General features: G+C 44.9%; 1 pseudogene; it reads right to left on the bottom strand.

Annotated features, from left to right (window-relative positions):
• Positions 1-639: 639 nt before the first annotated feature.
• LOC119294324 lies at positions 640-2184 on the bottom strand (annotated as a pseudogene).
• Between the last annotated feature and the right edge of the window lie 8948 nt (positions 2185-11132).

Consider the following 11132-nt stretch of genomic DNA (forward strand, 5'->3'; position numbering starts at 1 on the left):
TACTACATGTGCAATTTACTTTCCGCTGCCTATACTCTAGAATTGCATGTGTAGGGTGATGCTTGACTTGATCATAAGTGTGAATCTGCCAAAAACTGTTCTTTATCAAAAGGCAGAATTTTTATATTGTCAAGTAGTCTAATCACCCCCCCTCTAGACATACTTTCGATCCTACAATCGACTAGGGATATATATCCCAGTTACAACTTGGTGGCTAAGAAAGGATAAGAATACGAACTCCTAACAGATTTAGAGATAGTGGGGAAAACCTTATACGGAACAAAAAAAACATTTCCAAATCCAAATCCCCTTTCCTAACGGCTGTTGGTACATTCTCCTACTGCAGTTGCCTTGGGTCTCCAACGCTAGTAAGTGAGCTCCCACCTAACAAGATCATGAAGGTTCCATCATCCATGGGTTCTTTATCTTAGTGTTGGTGGGCGGTGATTGTGCAGTGTCAACAAGGTGACATCAAAAGCAAGGAAACATGAATGCAGATCACCCGGAGCAAACATGCATTACAAGCATTTGTGATGATCATTCTATATATGCAAACATGAATTATAATGATGGGTGAAAATCGACATATAGTAATAAAATAAAAATAAATTTTCCACATCTTATGATGTACTCTTACAGCTAACTTGGCGGGAAGATCCATGTTGACCAGCAGGAATCGACGCTTCTCTCTACCGGGAGGCATTGAGTTTGGGATTTTACGCTGAACACCTCACCCGTATCGATAAAATACATAGCATCCTCCTCTATCCCTCCAGATGCAGAAACAGACTTGCTGAAGCGTTTACTGATGAAAAGTGCATGGTCACCTAGCCCAGCTGACAGCGGCAACCAGGCGTGTTCACTTAAATCTGCCTCGAAAACCTCCAGCTTACGAGTAAATTTGCTATAACAGCATTTAGGCCATTGCAATTGCCGCTTCACCATGATTAGCTTTCCACACGACTCAAGCAAGTACCAAAATGTGGCGAGGTTATCGTTGGGTGCGTAAGGCAACTCGTCACAGAGGATGCCATCAATGATCATGTTGTCTCCAGTCCTCAAGTCATACAAGTTGCGCTGGTGCCGCCCCTTTTTGTGCTCATTATGGTCTTGGGCCTCATCTACGTTGCTCTCAACATTGGGATCAGCATCACCTGATCAGATGTGGTGCTTGATATTGGTAACCATGGGTACGCCATTGGCACTAAAGCTCATATTGAAGGAGAAGAGGTCCTCCGCCATGGAGATCCCGTAGAGTCTGTTTCCAACGAGCACGATGTCAATGATGTCAACGAAGGGGGTTGTTTGTGGCCTTGGTAGCCACACACCCTTCCCCGGCCGGATTAAGATGATTGGATAATTCCAGTTGTTGGTCATGATAACGACGAGCTGGTCATCAGGGGGCGACCGAATGAGCACCTTGCGGATCTGAAATAACTTGGAACTATTACCGACGATGGCATCCAGCTCTGGCAGTGACACAACTTCTGTAGAGAAAGGATTGTGCAAGAAGTAGGTATGAATTTTTCTCTGATCGTCAGTGCAGTCGAGGGCGAGCCAGCTATCCGTGGAGCCAATGCACCGCAAGTTGTCGGGGAAGGAGGGGTTGCTATTCCGGCGTCTAAACGCGATGCACTCCTGGTCGTCATCGGGGGACCTAGGAGAAGAATCATCCGGTGTACATCAGATCGAAATTTTACATATTTAAGCTGGAATTAGCCATGGAGATGGGAAAAATTACCGGTTTCGTCTGCACCCTCCAGGGTGAGTGCGGGCGCGCCCGTGCTTATTGTAGAAGCCGCCATATAGCGCAATCCAAGGTGTCCGCCGCTGCGGCGAACGGCGGCACACCGCGTGGATCCAATCCCATGGCCGCCGCGGCGGAGGTGGGGAGAAAACTGATTGCCAGGAAAGAATTACCGCTTGTATCCACGGCAGCTGCGGCGGCGGAGAGGGAGCCGATGAGCGCCAGGAACGGCACACCGCTTGGAAGCGGGCGCGATCTGCCAGGTTAGGGAGGCCGGCCATCACGAGACCTAGGAGCTCCTCTGGGAGCTCCGACCACGGCGAGGAAGATGGCTGGGAAGCAACGGAGTGCCAGCTGGAACAGCAAGCCTCATGGAGCACGGCGCCGAAGAGACCCAAGAGGTCGTCGGACTCGGACCACGGCGGCGGCGATGCCATTGGCGCTGCTTGTTTACTTCTTTTTTTGTGAGGAAAATATCTGCCTCTCGTCCCTGTTAAAACACAAAATAACGAAACTGTACGACTAATAACTCCCTACGCAAAGTGAACACGTGTGGTAAACGATCCAAACAATAAAAAAAATGGTGTGTGAGGCATCCCAACGCTCACTCTCGAACCGCCTGCATAAGTCCGGACCGCGTGTTGTGTTATCCGACACGGGCTTGTATCAGTTCATCGAGTGGTCCGCACGCACTTTCTCCCGTAAACCAGAGACAAATTGATGTGAAGCATCCTTCCATCACACCCATGGACTGTACTACAACTCATCAAGCATCCCGTGGACCTATGACAAGAGCTTGAGCACGCACCATCGAAACCGCGGTGAACTCACTCCTACTTGAGATAGATATGGATATGAATGAAACTTGGATGCTACCTCACCAAAACATGCTATGTGTCATTAGGTATGAAGACGAACGCCACCTAGCAGCTATGGAACATCCCATGGGCATCGAAGAAGGACCCCAAGGACTCAATGAAGGAGAAGGAGCCTATCAAGACAAAGACAATAGGTCCCAGGCCACCCCGTATGTACGGGCCTCCCAGAAACCTTCTGTAACCGAGAGGCGCATCCCTGTGCGCACGGCCTCCAGACCCCGTGCACACGGGCCCTTGCTGCTGTAGCACCCCGTGCGCACGGGCCCTTGCTGCTGTAGCACCCGTACGCACGAGCGTGTACCGTGCCCACAGGACCCCCGTGCGCATGGGCCTCACTTACCCCGTGCGCACGGCCCTCCCAGGTTTCGGTCGAGGGTTTCCTGTCTTGCCTCCAAGTCGTCCCCTACCTCCCTCTAGCTATATAGTCCGTGTCCAAGTCATTTATTAGGGTTAGCATAGTACATGTGAGACATTAGTAGAGCTTTGCTCCTTCTACCACTCCTCTTAGAGATTAAGACCTCCTAGGAGAAGATTCCAAGTGGATATCAAAACCTCCTCTTGAAGAGACTACCACCAAGACCTCACCTCCTTTGGAGTGGGAAGAACCTTACATTTGTGCTTGTTTCCTTGGAATGTTCTTGTATTCTTGTGGATCTCAACTATGCTACTCTAATGGATGTGTAATTGGGTTTTGTTTGAGTGAATTCTCTTTGTGTTCTTGTGTTCATCCCTTTACCCCCTCCAAGTGTGAAAAGATCTTCACTTTGGGTTCCATCCTACAACATCTTGGTATCATGAGCCATGGTTGATTCACATCTTGGAGTCCCTACCCCACATATTCTAGTCTAATTTTGTTGCTTTTTGTCCCAATTCAAAAATCCCCACAAAACTAGCCCCAAATTTTTTCTTGCAATTTGTTGGATCTTGTGAGATTCTTTTGATTTGGTCCACGAATTTCATGTTTGACAAGTGGATCTACCCCTTACCACCATTCCCCTGCCATCCCGCCGTGAATTTGGTTGAATCTTGGAGACTACCCACGGATCCGTGCGTGTTCTTGCGCAGGTAGAACGCCCCGTGCGCACGGGCCATCCGGACCCCGTGCACATGGGCACAACTTACCCCCGTGCGCACGATCCCTCCTGTACAGTTCGACAACATGCCATTTTGCATCTTTTTGCCATCTTACCACCGCCATTTGCCTTCCGCACTACATCACGTTGGTGTTTGAGATTTTGGGTTGCGGTGCACCGTGTCCTAAGGGGTTTCGGCTACTTAGGGACGGTTCGACTTCGACATCACCGCCACTCATCATCGCCTCGGAGCCCGCACCAACATCGACTGTTTCATCTTCATACTAACCGCAAGCAAGGACGGTAACCTCGACGACATCTTGTACTCATACCTTGCCATTACATTGATAGCCTCGAGCCATTTTGCGTCACTTACCCATCGAAACTAGCGAGTTGAGAATTGCTGGGCCACGCTCTTTGTGCACCTTTAATGACAAGCCTATCCCGCATAGCTACATTTAGCGTTCAATCATCTTGCTATCATACTTGTGCCAAGTCTCTCCCGTGCATATCATACTTGTTGTCTCATATTCCGGCTCGCGCATCAAGCATCATGGCATAGTGGAAAAAAAGAAACAAAGAGCTTGTAAGCAATAGCATTGAGCCATTTGCATAGTTTCATCTTCGTGGTACATACATACATAAGCATACTTGGGATTGTAGACGACACTTTCTTTCTTAGGTTGGTGCATAAGCGTATCTAGCCCATTTTGAGCAATTGAGCTAGCATCTCTCTAGTATACGTATAACAAGAGCATTTTCCGTGGTTACACATGTTGACCTCATTCCTTGGTTGGGCGGATCCCACTTATTTTTCGTGTGTGTGTTCCTAGTGATACCTTGTGGGTTTGATCTATTTGTCTTACTTGCAATTTGTGCATCTTTTCAACATTATCAATATCTTGGCTAACACTTGCTTGAATTTTGTGCCACTCATCCTAACCGAGCTACTCCATAAGCCTTTACTTGTAGGTGTGAGAAAACAAAACCCAGTACCAATTCTCCTATTATAGCATTCCGTTGAGTGATACTCGATACATCCTCTATCTTTAGAAAATGTAACTTTGGTATTGTTCTCTCATTTTCCTACTCACCACCAGTTGGTTATGATGGATAGACCAAGCACTTCGGCGAACCCACTCTTCGAGGATCACGATGAAGAACGCGACTACGTCACCAAAAATCACTTCTTCGTCGCATAACGAGCTCTTCATGAAGAAAGTGAAGCTTTGAGCGATCGCATCGAGCAACTCGCCACCGACCTACGCCAATCGAAAGTAAGACACCGGGACTATCTTGAGGCCAAGCTCAACACTCAACTGGAGGAATTTTGCAACATGACCGTGAACCACGCATCCTCCACAACTTCTTCGTCAAGACGGCGCCACTCAGGTCGACACTCTTCGGCCTACTCTTCTTCCGATGCAAGTCCACCTTGAGCCCGCTCACCATAAGAGACCCTAGAACATAGAGGGTTCGGGGGAGGACGAGAAGACTCACATGGGCCCCACAAGCCACCTGGGCATGCTTCATAGTATATATATCTCTAACATAGTGTGTATATCTCTACCTGTTTCCGTAAATATGTTGGTAGGGATTGCTAAGTGCATGGTCTTAGAAATATCTTGATTGCCCTTAAAAAGAAATTTCAAGATTGTGGTATCTAGTTTATAATTAGGTCTACGTAAATTAAAAACATAGTACATTAAGTATTTACGAGACGCTGGCACCGAGACATTAGTTTGCTGCTTCATCCTTTCCTCTGGGTTGAATGTATCGGACATGTTACAATGGATTTAATAGTTCCTTGATACACGTATGCAGTTACACCAAATGATGCAATTAAAACAGCCAAAAACACACTTGTGACCCAAGTTAATTCAAGGGGTTCGCTCTATAGTTGTCGGTCGTAGGTAAGATAGGTTTTCGTACAACTTATAAGTTGGTGAATAAAACCACCATGTTGACTGTAGCTAAGGTTAGAGCATCTCCAATAGACGGTCCAAATGTAAAAATACCTAACTTTTGGACCGTCCGGGGCAAAAAACGCTGCTCCAACAGACTGTCCATATTAAAAAAATTTGGGCCGCGGCCTCCTCGTGATGTAAAATACAACACCTCGCGATGCAAATTTACATCACGAGGTGCATCTGGTCCAAATTCGGCGACCGCCCGCCAACGCCCAACCGCCACTTCATTTCATTTCACAATCGCGCATGTCCGCCCGCCCGAACACCAGTCGGCCGGAATCCGCCGCCGCCACCGCCACAAATCACCGCGCCGCCCTCCGCCGCCCTCGCCCCCGTCGCCGCCCTCGCCTGAAGCCGTCTCGCAGCCGCCCGTGCGCCACCGAATCGGGAGGCAGCCGCGGTGGAATTCGGCGCCTCCGGCGGTCTGGCTGCCCATGTAGGCCTCCGCCCGTCGCTCGCTGGCCCGCCCCGTTGCCACCGCCTCCTGGCCCCGCCACCGCCCCGCACTGACCCTGTCCAGCCGAGCTGCCGTCGCTGCTGGCCCGTGCAGCGTGCCTGTGTCGTTGCTCGTGGTCTTCGCGTCGGCTACTGCCCGCCTCCGTCGCTGCTGGCCGGCAAAGGAGCACGTACAGGGGAGCTCGGTCTCCGGCCATGGCGATCACGGACGAGCACGGGAGCGGTGGCAAACGACACCGATCGAAGGGGAAAAATAGGGGGGTTGGGAGAGGAGCTCATCACGGGGAGGATGGCGCGCTCAGGGAGGTCGGGGAGAGCTTGATGGCAACGGACTTGACGAAGGCGGCCGACGTCCCGAGGTTGAAGAAGACAATCAAGGCGATTTTACATCTTCATTTTGGACCTTCTGTTGGAGTTGCTCTTTTGGACCATCAATTTGGACCATCTGTTAGAGTTGATCATTTTTCGGAGCTCCAAAACACACTTTTTGACGGTCCAAATTTTACATCTCCGGTTTTGGACCGCCAAATTTTGGACCATCTATTGGAGATGCTCTTAGTGTATCGTGAGCACGCTATAGTACTAAAGCTGCTAATAATGTTACCTGAATGTTTCGAACGCACGAGTCCAGTCAAAGTTTTTCTCAAATTCGAGAACAATATCGAAATATGTGAACTTTTTGAAAATCAAGAACAATTTTGAAATTCATGGATAATTTTTCAAATTCGTGAGCATTTTCTAAATTCCTAAACATATTTTAAAATTCCCAAATATGTTTCGAACTCACAAACAATTTTTAAAATTAGTGAGATTTTATTTAAATCCAGTTTTTAAAAATAATAGTTCTGAATTTTTTTTTGAAATCACAAACATTGTTTTGAAATTTGTGCACATATTTTGACATACAAGATTTTTTATTAAATTCATGACCTTTTCTAAGTATGAAAATGTTTTTGAAAATAAAATTTCGGAATGTTTGGTATAATTTTAAATTAGCGAACATTTTTTGAATTTGTTAATAGTCCCTGAATTGGTGAGCATTTTTCGGATTTGTGATTTAAAAAAATTAGGAACATTGCTTTAGATTTTCGTTGAGACAAACATTGCTTTTGATCAAATTGTTTTTAAAATCCCAAACACTATTTCAAATTTGTCCCCCTCAGTGGGCTGGCCCAAAGTGTGTGTGGGGTATGCGGTTGTGCTGCCTTGTGCCGCCCTACGCGTGAAATAGGGGTTCCGCTATCTCCCGACCTACATGCTAAATAGGATCCGCCTACATAGGTCTCGTGGAGTTTCATCGCTTTAGAGTTGCGGCGCGATGCGAGACACAACGACCTATCACCTCAAGCGGCCGAGAAAATGGCCCGGCCCAGCGTGAGAGGCTACAGGCCTTAAATTGTTATTTTCTTCTGTTTTTCCACATTTTGCTTTTCCCTTTTTAACTTTTATTTTATACTTGGAAAACTCATAAGCAAAAACTAATTTACATAGAATATAGAAAAAAAGTCAAACATCCATTTCAAAAGTGTTTAACCTGTACAGAAAAATGTATGATGTGTATGTAAAAAAAGTAGACTTCAAAACATAAATTCGAATGTTAAGCATGTATATTTTTTTAAACATTGATGCATCTTTTAGATGCATACAGAAAATATTCAATGTGTACGAAAACAATAGACATCCAAACATATATTTTTAAAAATATTAATCATATATTTGGAAAATGTTAAACATGTGTAAATGTTTTTGTAAACGTGGAATGTTTTTTTGGATGTGTAAACAAAATGTATAATGTGTATGAAAAATGTAGGCATCAAAACAAATATTTTGAAAGTATGTTAATCTTGTATATGAAAAATGTTAAACCTATATTATTTTAGATATATAACAAAAATATACCTCATGTATGAAAACAATAGACATCAAAATCTGTATTTAAACAAGATTTTAGTAATTTATATGAAAAATGTGAAATGTGTATTAAGAATATTCTTCACTTAAAAAAGCATACAGTGTATAATAAAAAAAGTAGACATGTGTTTAGAAAACAATATAAATAAATAAAGAAAACCAAAGAGAAAATAAAAAATAAAATCAGAGGAAAACTAGTAAAAAAAGAAAAAGAAACAAAGAAAACAATAAAACCAGAGAAAAACAAAGAAAGAAACAAATCAACCAAAGAAGGGAAGGGAAAAGGGAAGAAAAAACCCCAGTGAAAATCGAGAGAAAACAAATGATAAAAAGAAGAAGAAAAAAGTATGAAAAACCCGAGTAGAGCTAACGGGCGATGCCATATGCGTGCATGCTTCCGGCGAGATATAGTATTCGCATTAGAGTTGGCTTCGAGGTTCAAAAGGCCGAATAGAACACCACGGCAGCATATGGTTCCACGGTCCAGTATCACGTTTCGTTCACTACATGCGCGGGCAGGGTGGAAGTAGGGTTGCAAACGAGTCGAGTTCGAGCGAGTTGGAGTTGGCTCAGCTCAATTCATATTTAAATTCGAGCGAGCTCAAACTAAGTGAAGCTCAAGATCGAGCTCTAGAATATGACTCGTGCTCAGCTTGTAACGATCTCGAGTCGATCTCGAGCTAGTTTCGAGCTAAATGAGACGGTAAAAATTATAAATCTATGGTGATTATTCCAACTAGATAAGGACACAACACGGCACAACTTTGTAGGGCAAGAGCTCATCTTGGTCTCTTGGGCGAACTAGCAATAGATGGTGGTCTTCGTGGACGAAAAACAAGAAAACAAAGGTGCATATGCTTGGAAATTTTTGTCCAAAACAACAGGAAATTTAAGACGTGGTCAATCACGTACCATAATTAAACTTAAATCTTCTCTACACTTAATTAAGCTTCCATGTTTGCTGGTAAATAAAATGGAGAAAAATCATGCACATCATATATGGTAGCAACAAATTATCGTACTTCCATTTAATATAAGGCGTGATCATTTAGCATAATGGTATTATGTCAAGCTATCGAGCTCAAACTGAGCGAGCCAGTATTGGCTCAAGATCGACACGTTTCTCTGTCGAGGTACATAAAATATTCAAACTCGGCTCATTTATTTTCGAGTCGAGCCAAAAAAACGAGTCGATCTCGAGCGACTCACGAGCCTCGAGCTTTTCTTGCAGCCCTAGGTGGAACAACAGTACCACGCCGTGTTCTTTTCTCTGTCGAGTTTTACGTACGATCCAAACCAAGCGGCTAGCATCAATGGCATCGCCGCCGCGGTGGTCCAACGACCTCCTATATCTCCTCATCGGCGGTCTCCATGCGGTGTGCAGTCCCAGCCGACGCTCCGTTGCTTCTTGGCCGTCTTCTTCGCCGTGGTCGGAACTGTCAGAGGATATCCTAGGCCTCGTGTTGGCCCGGCTCCCTAACCTGGCAGAACGCACCCGCTTCCAGGCGGCGTGTCGATCTTGGCGCTCCTCGGCTCCCCCTCCACCGCAACTACCGATGCAGACGGTACTACGTTCCTGGCAAGCAGTTTCCTCTCCGCCTCCATGTCAGCAGTGTGGAAACACGGCGTGGATCCAATTCCAATCAGAGGAAAACATGAAGTATCCGTATAACGCCTAAAGTGGAGGGGGTCCAATCTTAAGATCATGTTGTCACCTATGCTGGATAAAAGTATCCTTCGCCGTAGCCTCCAATCGTGTACATACCTTCATAAACAAGTCTCGGTTCTTCACGCGTTGTAGAGAGGATCATAAGCGAAGAATGCAGATACATCTGTAGATAACCTGCATAAGAGCTCCTCCTAGGTTCACTATTGACAACCAGGAGCACACCTCGTTCAAACGCTAACACCAACGGCTCCTTCCCTGACAACTTGCGATGCATTGGCTCCACGGACAGTTGGCTCACCTTCACCGCCAACCAACACCGGCAGCCTACAGTGACCCATCGCCTCTAGCGGCTAAGAAAATGGGCCGGCCCAGCTAGCGGAAGACCACGTGCCTAAATCACTCTTTTTTTTTCTTTTTTTTTATTACATTATTGTTTTTTTACTTTTACTTATTTCAAAAAGTTATAAATATATATTAAAAACACATCACATAAAATTTAGAAAATAAAGTTAAACATGCATTTGAAAAGTGTTGGACATGTATAGAAAAATGTTTCACATGTATAAGTAAAATGTTAAACCTGTATATATAAAATTATACATCAAAACATATATTTTATTTTTTTAAACATGTATATATAAATTTTTAGCCCTATGCCAAAAAAATTAGATGTATACAAAAAAATGTACAGTGTGTATGAAAACAATTGACATGAATATATACATTTTCTAAATATTCAATCATGTATTTGAAAAATGTTCAACATGTATTAAAAATGTTAAAATATGTATAAAAATATTTGTCGGATGTATAAGAAAAATATACGATGTGTACGAAGAAAATAGACACCAAAACATATATTTTGAAAATATGTTAATCATGTGTATGAAATTTTTTAAACCTGTATAAAAAATGTGAGGTATATACCAAAAAGTACCTCATGTACGATAACCATAGACATCAAAGCATATATTTGAAGAAAGAGATAAATACACTGGGAGTCTTAGAGCATCTCTAGCAGACCCCTTAAACTGGTCAAACCCGTAAGAAATAGAGGTGTTTACAGTTTCGGTCGAAAAAACGGTCCTAGCAGATCACGTAAAACTCATTAATTCGGCCCTTCAACTTTTTAAAGGGCATTGAAAATCCATCCGTGAGAACATTATATGTACATTTCAGCCTGTAAACCGGTCAAACCTCGTCGGAGCAGATGCGCCGTCGCGGAACTAGCCGGAATCTACCCGGAACTCACCGAAATCCGTAGCCGCACGTTAGAAGAAGCCGCGCATGCCGGAATTTGCCACCGCCGGTCCGAATTGCGACCGGCTCGACCTCCACTGTAGAGGCGTGGTCGTCCACGGGCGGGGCGGAGCAGGTCACCGGTGGCCCAAATCGGGCGGGGCGGCGCCGGAGAAGGGCGGGGGGAGG

Source organism: Triticum dicoccoides, chromosome 4B (genome assembly GCF_002162155.2).
Source record: "Triticum dicoccoides isolate Atlit2015 ecotype Zavitan chromosome 4B, WEW_v2.0, whole genome shotgun sequence".
NCBI classification, from domain to species: Eukaryota; Viridiplantae; Streptophyta; class Magnoliopsida; order Poales; family Poaceae; genus Triticum; species Triticum dicoccoides.